Raw genomic sequence first — 7908 nt, forward strand, 5'->3', positions numbered from 1 at the left:
CTTCGCATTTTTTTGCTACAGTCCTTTGGGTCCTTATCAATTACTATTAATTAATTTTACTGAAAGGACGCGGAAATTGACCGTCCTTATTTAAGTTGGGACGATTGCATAACTATATCAACATTGACTGACTAAATAAGACAAAATTGTTATGACCCAGTTTCTCTTAAAACAAAGCTTTATTAGCCAATTTACTTGTTGTTTTAGCCATAAATAAGCTTTTGAACGAAATTCGGTTTCTCGTTAATTAAATATGATGTTCGGTAACTTGAATCATATAATCTAATTTACCTTTTCTTTAATTTTTCGCATTATTCGGCCGCGGTGAGTTATAAAACTTATTGAAAAAGTTTAATTCTTTAAAGAATATTCACTAAAAGCAAAATGATATTAAAGCAGGTAATTATACTCTGCCATTAAGTCAGTTACAGTGAAAGGAACCTAATTTATCGCCGAAGAACGTTTTGTTTAAAGAAAAAGGTACTCCCCGTAAGTAGTCGCATGAAACGATTCCGAAAACAAAACAAAAACTTTATAAAACAAATTTCAAAAGTATGATTATGGAAAAAAATCGTTTTGAAGGATTTCAATTAAATCTGTTCATTACCTGACGGCAAGTTCAGAAAAGGGCGGATTGGTCAAGTGGGATGCGGCATCGGTCTCCATATTTAGCGATGAGGCCATCAACACCCTCGTCGAAATCCATCGGTGCGCGGTCGAAATCCTCTAGAAAAAAGAAAGTTTTAGTTCTGACTTTGTATTTTGGTAAGAATACAAATTAATTGAACTACCAACATAAAGGCTGGTTTATTGTCATTGAATGGCAAAATAAAAATTGCCTCCCCAATGGAATAGCGTAACGTACAAATATTCAAATGTGCAAAATTTTAAAAATGCGCACGTATAGGCCAAATAGAAACAAAACATAAAAAGACAACGCTTACCTTAATGTAAATTAGATGTCATCCACAGAAGTGAGCTCAGTTCCCGGATCCATAATAAACCTGCAACCAAAACAAACTACTTGTAGTAAGCTTCTATCACAAGATACGATACTGACTCGGTCGACCTCTTCAGAAGGAAGTGGCGGGCTATCATAACATTCGCGTGTAAAACTCGACCATAACTTAACAGAATTCGCATTCGCAAAGATAATGAATAGGTACTGAAGGTAACAAATTAACTGATTGCGATAGCTTATAACCCTGAAGGCTCAAAATAATGATGAATTATTACGCTAAATAGTTACGGAAATTGTTTCATGGTTAACGATCGAATCCTTGATATCAATTCTGGTGCATGACCCAGTGACCCAATTTCAGTAAATGGCGGCTTCTTATCAGTGGATGACGTCGACAGAATGGTAGGTAAAGCGTCTCCCAAAGACTGGTCTTTACGGTTGAATTAAATCCAATTTGTACTGGTCCGTTAAACTGGTAACAATTAAAATAGAACTTGAAATTAAAACTTGAAATTATTATAACTTGAATCCAAAATTAGAAATTAAGGCCCTCTTTAAAGAAGTGGGATAATTATAGATGAATGTGCAACAATCATCGATGGAGAATTGTAAGAAAGAAGGTAGACGTCAAGTAGATTAATTGCAAATGGCGTACTTACAAAGAAGAAGCAAAAAACCCAACCATATCCTCCTGTATTGGATTGCTACAAATGTTAAGTGCGCATTTTATAAAAAATTACGCAAGTTGAAAATAAGAAGAAAATTTATTTTTAGATGGTCATTTCAGGGTTGGTTACATTTAATAAAAATTTACCGATGAAACAAAATATTTGAAGTACCACAAAGGTTACAACCACTGCAATTAAGAATTGCTACACATGTAAGAGGAACTAACTTGAAGACAAGGGGATTTCCAGAACGCAATTTGAGGATCCTTTGTAGACCTTTTAATCATAATCTATCAAAGGAAGAAAAATATTTGGTGTACCACATAAGTTAATATCGTCCCTTAAATAACGTCAAGAAGACGTATACGCCATAAGCTTTATTTTTTTAGAAATAATTTGCAAACTTGGCAGTTTTTCTTAAGTGAACGTAACAGTTCCGTATAAAATGCGGTTGTAGTAGACTAAAACCCTACGTGTACAAAACCTCATTATACACTAGTATATAGTACACATAAATATCCGGCGAAAATTGCTATATTCTTGTATGCGTTTATTATTCCCATTGATATAAGATTTATATGCGTTTACTGAATACGTTAAAACTTCGCGTATGTAGTAAATTACGCATTATTCGTATTAAATTCATGGATAATTCACTGCCAATAAACGTTTATAATAAATGAAATATATGGGCTTTGTAGACTGTATACTTAATCAAATGAAAAGTTCTAAATTATACAGGGTGGCTTAAATTGAGTACGATAATATGGCTATCCTTGTCATTATTATACTTACAGATTCGGATAATTTGGCAGTGTAGTTTTTGATGCCGATGGATAAAAAATAAATAAATCGTTTTGAAGGAAAAAGTGAAAATCGACTTTTTTAAAAAATTCAAATATTTTAGTAATAAACAGAACTATCGAAAAAAGTTTCAAAAAAAACTTGCAAGATTCGATGGGATAAACTCGATGAACGTAGAAAAAAAGTTTTCAAAATGGCTGTTTTCGAGATATTGACATCATCTTCCTTATTTTGAATGGACGCCACATTGGATTTTTACTCAGTTTGATACAGTTTTTTTTCTCTTACCAAACATGTATAAAAAGTGATCATTCAAATAATAAACATGGGTAAAATTACAATTTTCAATTTTTAATCATAGTTGGCCATGGAAACAAAACTACCATAGAGGTGTAATTGTCATTTTACAATGTAACATTTCTTTAATAGGAATATATTGCGCAAGGTAGCGGCTGCAGTAGCTCAACGGTGCCGAATGTGCTTAGTTAATAATGGAATGCATTTCCTCTGATTTTAAATTCGGTTTTTATATTTTTTATGTTAATTAATTCTTTAATAAAATTACTGGCTTGTAATATTGCAAATGTCAATTGTTTGCTGGTTCCATGGCCAACTATTAAGAAAAAGTGCAAATTGTAATTTTACCCATGTTTATTATTTGAATGATAAATAACTGTATCAAACTCCAATATGGGATCAATTCAATTTAAAGTATGGAATTTGATGTCAATATCTCGAAAACCGCCATTTTGAAAAATTCGTCCATTGAATTTATCCCATCGAATCTTGAAACTTTTATTTGAAACTTATTTCGATAGCTCTCTTTGTTACTAGAATATTTGAACCTTTTGAAATTGGCGATTTTCACTTATTTCCAATTATCTACGAAACGATTTATTTTTTTCAAAATATCGCATCGGAATATGCATCAGGCATTTAACCGAATCTGATATTCATAATCCATCATTAAAATTAATCAAAGAGTTTGCTAAGATAGTTTTTGGAATTCACTAATTATAATTAAATTAAAAATTAAACTTTCTGTTAATTATGTAGAGCATACTGGAAGATGTAGTTGCCGTGTTATTGGTTGTTGTTGTTGGGTAAATAAATACAATTACAATAAATTACAATAAATTATTACAATAATTATTATTAATAATAACAAAGATAGCCATGTTATCCTATTCAATTTAAGACAATCTTTATAAAGCACATAATAATTACCAAGTCTGTCACGACCCATTTTCTTCATTTCCTATTTGCAAACCTGGATATTCTTGTTGCCTTCGCATCAGTGAGTGGCGTCGCTAGGGATCCTGAGGTACCCGCTCCGAGTTTGTAGAACTTTTAACTACCAAGATGAGTCATTTCCAATTTATTCTGTCCGTCTTTGCATACATATAGGAGGCGCCGGTTTGCGTTGAAGAAGCATCCTTCTGCAGAATAAAAAAAAATAAGTTTAAATGACGATCTGTTGAAAATAGCGACAGCCAACAGCGGGGTCGATTCAGTTTTCCCGTCCAGAATAGTGCTTTGCCACGTCCTAATAAAGATAAATATCAGAAAATATCATCCTATTATTATTGTCAACTTACCAAATTCCGCAATGTTTTTGGATGAAGCCATAACTCTAATTATCACACAACACATATGCAAATGCATACGTGAGAATGTGCAAAATAAACAGTGTTAAAATATTTAAAATATACGCATAAAACGGTCGCATATAATAATGTAATTCCATGTACCAATTTCAGTAATGGAGTAAAATTCGTGTCCTTGTAGGGCAAGCAAGCAAACCAATATTCCAGTATATGGTAAATTAGAAACGTATTGTATACGATACTGAAAACGTTTATTTATCTACTTATTGTCAACGTTTCTTATAACAGTGTCGTTAGGATATGACATAAACAATACGTATTTTTGATACGTAGAGTATACCTAATTTATATTCGTTTTTTATAGGAAATACCAAAGTAAACCCCGTATGGTAAACCAACGTAGTGTAATATACGTTTATCAAAACGTTCATTTATACACATCCATGTAGAACATGAACTGTATGGTTTATATATATGAGTAAAAATAGTATTTTAAACGAAGAGTATAAAATTGGTCTACAAAAAAAGTATACCATACTACCAATACCGAATTTCTCCTTTCAAAGCGCTTTAAAAACGTTTTTTAAACGTAAGTGTTTGCTGGGGATGTTTGATCGGTAATTAAATGAAACGTTTCTATCTACACATATCATCCCTTAAATAACGCCACTAAGTTTAATTTTTGAATAAGAATACACAGAAACACCATGCTGACTCACGTTTGGTAGTGACTCCCGTAGTGCTCTGGAAGGTCTGTTGTTCTCCTCTGACCCATTTGTCCAAAGAATTCAAAATCTTGGACACGTTTTAGCCACTAGTCACTGCCGAGTAAATTTCTTATGGATCCCAAGTCATGTTTGTGGTGTGGAAAACGATAAGGCGTGTGCCCGCAGTGGATGACATAAACTACCTGAAACGTCATAACATTTTCAATAAATGGTAGGATCTAAAACAAAAATTATATAAAGAAATCTTACCTCTTAAAGCCGAGCGGAAAAGTATGACAAAGGCACATCGTTGACGCATTGGCCATCGGTCAACTGTACCATCGAAGCGACCTGTTTCCATATCTGTAAAAGAGAGCGGAATTTTCCAAGGCGAAATAAGATCAATTTTTCCCTGTAAAAGTTCTGACACACAGAGCGCGGTTTGCGATATCTGTATTCTATGTAAATATGCATTGTACCTGTCCAATAGGGAGAGTACAGACCGTTAACAAAATACAAATATTGCAGACCGCTGACCGCATATCGCTCTCTGTGTAGCAGAGTCTTAAGTTGATTGAATTTTGTTCCTGCTAGAAACCAATTTCGAAAGAAAATTCAAAGGGCTGTAACTTTTGAACTAGTGGCCCAATCTTGGAACTGTTTTAAATTATGGATTCTACAGGCCACGTTCTGTAAGAAAATTTTTTTTCCGGGTCGATCTGAGACAATTTTTTTTCGGGCCTCAAAAAAAGTAATGTCTGATTTTTTTGTTCAATTTGAATATTCTGCATTTATTCATTAGAATCGAATCCTAACAAGGCGATTTGAGGTATTTTGGTTCATTGATTGGAATTTTATATTTAATTTCAATAGTATACTTTGAACAGGAGAATGTGCCAGGAATTCATTGTGCGGTAAAGATCAATTTTGGATAATAATCAAAGTTGGCATAGACACGTGATCACAAAATAGGCATTGCACTTTGTGTTTTTTCTTTTTATGAGTCAAACCAGTATTGTACATCCAAAAATGTGTAAAGAAAATACGTGTATTTATTAGAGTTCAATTCAACCAGAGCATTAGATGTTGAATTTAAGAGGAGATAAGAGGCCAAACTCCGCAAAAAAAACGAAAATCCTTTTCCAACGAGGTGCCACACGACCCTTATTAATTTAAAATTTTCAAGGGGTACTTCAAAACCGAGTGTAAAAAGGATGTAATATTTTTATACTATAATTTGTCCAGTTACGAATGGGACTTGTTTTTAGATATTTTCCATGTAGTACATAATAATGCTAAGGACCGCGAATGTATGTGTGCAACCCTTAGTACCTTTTGTAATAATGTCTAATACCTATCGGGCCAAAAAATTTAACTTCAAATGGTGTAAATTGTTTAAATAAACGTTGCGTGTTTTAGAAACAACTCTTTAATAGAAGGAAAATTATGGCTTACCCAGAAAATAGCATGAAAAATTGTATACTGCAACAAATTCGAGCACAAATTACCGACTGACGAATATGACAACTGCAGAAACGATTTCTATAGCGGTCTGTCACTAAAGATAACAAACAGGTACAGGTCATCAACTTTCAAGGCGTTTTCTTATCCATATTTCGAAATTGAAAACGTGAATCACGTTCGGGAAATTTGGACGAACATCGACGTACATTAATTTGTTAAGTTAAATTCTGATTAACCAGGCTCTTTCTCGTGTATTTTGTTTTTATTCTACCTAGTCCCCATTTTTCGTTATCATGACACATGATCAATCGGTAGAAGTACACAAAATGAGCGTTAAAATAAGTTTACCCAAAATCGTCCCGAAACCTTCATTTTCATGCCTACTTTCTGTCAGGAAATTTTAGTTCCATGACAGAGGCAGATCAGACTACGTTTCCTGCCGCTTGTCTTGTCACTTTACCAGCCGCATTTTTGACATTTCCAAATGTCTATGATGACTCCTGTCATCACTGACAGTTAACATTATTCAAAACATAGAATTACATCAAAAGTTCTATATAAAAATTGAAATTTTATATTAGTAGTTATTTGTACAACTAGTTTTGAAAGTGAAACTTTTTTCCATGAGTTTGAAGTTTGATTAATGAGGGCGAAGCGAGTATCCTAATGCGTAGTACACACTTAGCGAAACACATGGTCCAAAAGAGTTTTTGAGCATCACCATGCCGTCATTTTAACTGCTATGTTTACCCCTCCCTCCCTTCAAAAGTTAGAAGTTCCATAAAAAGCGATTTTTCGTATTTTTTTTTAGTGCATATCTCCGTGACTATCAGTCTTAGAAGCAAAATTGTAAATTATAGGAAATTTAATTTTGTACAACATTGAAGAAATCTGAAAAAAGTGTCGATTTTTTTCAGTCCTATTTAATTTTCTGATGCTGAAATCTTGACACTAAACTTCAAATATGAACTTTGAAAGACTTTATTCGCTGCAAATTTGAAAGAGACGCCTTTCACTTCAAAATGAAAGCCACGAAGACCGCATAAAAATAATTTCAGGATGAAGTCTTGACACCAAATTTGAAATTTGAGCTTTGAAAGACATTATTCGCTGCAGATTTGAAAGTGACGCCTTTCATTTGAAATGAGGGCTGTGAGGACCACATAAAATTATTCCAAGCTGAAATCTTGACACTAACCTTCAAATTTGAACTTTGAAAGACTTTATTCGCTGCAGATTTGAAAGTGACGCTTTTCATTTCAAAATGAAAGCCACGCAGACCGCATAAAAATAATTTTAGGATGAAGTCTTGACACCAAATTTCAAATTTCAGCTTTGAAAGACATTATTCGCTGCAGATTTGAAAGTGACGCCTTTCATTTGAAATGAGAGCTATGAGGACCACATAAAAAATTATTCCAAGATGAAATCTTGACAATAAACTTCAAATTCGAACTTTGAAAGACTTTATTCGCTGCAAATTTGAAAGACACGCATATCACTTCAAAATGAAAGCCACGAAGACCGCATAAAAATAATTTCAGAATGAATCTTGACACCAAGTTTCAAATTTGAGCTTTGAAAGACATTATTCGCTGCAGATCTGAAGGTGGCGCCTTTCATTTGAAATGAGAGCTGTGAGGACCAAATAAAAATTATTCCAAGCTGAAATCTTGACACTAAACTTCAAATTTGAA

General features: G+C 33.4%; 1 long non-coding RNA gene across 1 annotated transcript; it reads right to left on the reverse strand.

Annotated features, from left to right (window-relative positions):
* Positions 1–605: 605 nt before the first annotated feature.
* LOC116177956 lies at positions 606–5112 on the reverse strand. Its single transcript, XR_004146785.1, has 4 exons — positions 5018–5112; positions 4760–4950; positions 945–1004; positions 606–726 (listed from the first exon to the last, which is right to left on the reverse strand). It is a non-coding gene; the product is annotated as an uncharacterized LOC116177956 (long non-coding RNA).
* Positions 5113–7908: the final 2796 nt, after the last annotated feature.

The sequence above is a fragment of the Photinus pyralis genome, unplaced genomic scaffold, assembly GCF_008802855.1.
Source record: "Photinus pyralis isolate 1611_PpyrPB1 unplaced genomic scaffold, Ppyr1.3 Ppyr1.4_LG8, whole genome shotgun sequence".
In the NCBI taxonomy this organism is placed as follows: Eukaryota; Metazoa; Arthropoda; class Insecta; order Coleoptera; family Lampyridae; genus Photinus; species Photinus pyralis.